The sequence below is a fragment of the Bison bison genome, unplaced genomic scaffold (genome assembly GCF_000754665.1).
Source record: "Bison bison bison isolate TAMUID 2011002044 unplaced genomic scaffold, Bison_UMD1.0 scf7180017860003, whole genome shotgun sequence".
Lineage (NCBI taxonomy): Eukaryota > Metazoa > Chordata > Mammalia > Artiodactyla > Bovidae > Bison > Bison bison.
This window is the reverse complement of record NW_011490575.1, coordinates 450-1,921: the sequence shown is the minus strand read 5'-3', so window position 1 is coordinate 1,921 and position 1,472 is coordinate 450.

The window sequence follows — 1,472 nt, the reverse complement described above, 5'->3', positions numbered from 1 at the left end:
ATTTCCTTACCCTCTGAACATGTACCCAATAAGGGTAGACAAAGCAGGACCCTTTGCCCTTTCATCCAGGCCCTGTACCCTTGAAAGGGAGAAACTAGAGATTTACATAAGATCCAGAATGTGTATTCCAAATATTTACAGCGTGTTTGAAAACAGGTTCTCCCCCCACCCCAACCCCTAGCATCATTTCCCACCAACTTCACACACTTACTGATGTGAGGATGAGACTGATGATTGTGTAAGTGACAAAATGTAGTGCCTGTGCAGTATGTCATCATTTTAGGTTTCCTCACAAATCCCCATATTTTGCTCTCTTTTATTCATTCTCTCATCCATGCATTCCTTCTAACACCATTTGATTGAGTAAACATCTGCACAGCTACTAAGTTCCAAACACAAGAAGAGACATAGATCAACTCAATCCCTGACCTTGAACTCATGGTCTAAAAAGGGAGACAGACAAGCAAACAAAAACATTATGATGTGAAATATGCTGTATTAGGTGTGTGCCTGGTACAGATATCCTCTATTATGTACAAAGTATTATGCTAAGGCACAACGCAACTGTGAATAAGACACAGTCTTTGCCCTCAACTCTTTACAGGGTACCAAGGTTAAGATGAATAGCTGCGCTAGGGATAGACTACAGCAAGTGCCTTTACAGTGGAAAGGAAGTGCAAGGAGAGTTCAGGAGAAGAAGAGATCAGTGACCCCAGTTAGTTTCAGGTCCCAGGTCTGGTAACTAGTTCCAGTTAGCCTGACTGATCCATGCAACCTGTTATTTCAAGGGCTACAGAAAGGAGTCAGATGGTGGTAACTTGCTTTTAACAATGCCTGAGGATGGAACATCAGATCTCTTAATCTCTTACTGATTCACCAGCACACTCCCACCCAATACTCTTTCTTTTCCTTTCACTTTTTCTTCAGGCTCTAGGTCTGGTTTTTTGTACCTGATTCTCAGCAAAGTCTTTAACTTCCTGACTTATTTAGTGTAGGGCTATCTGAGCTACGCTACTTTATCTTGTACACCCATCCTCTCTGGCTTCCTTCAAGATGCAGAGAGAGAATCGTCCTTCCTGCTTTTTAAAGTTAAAGCTGTAGGTTTAATCACATTGTTTCTGTACTCTGGAGGAGCTGATTCCCTACTTATTTTCTGCTTCAGCAGCATCAATTGCCCTGCTCTCATTTACCTTCACTGCCAGACTCTACCTTCACTGGTAGACTGTGTTATTTCTCTCAAATTGCTTTCCCATCACTCATTCAGCAAGCATTTGCAGATATTTTCTATATGCCAGGTATTATGCCAGACATTGCATGTTTGAAAAGGAGTAAGACACAGCTCCTGCCTTCAAGGAATTCTCAGTCTAATGAGAAAGACAGAATTTCTTTCTGTCTGTAGGTGAAATGCTACAATAGAATTACATACCTCCAAGATTTATGGACTCTGTCCAGTGGAGCAGGAAATACATCCC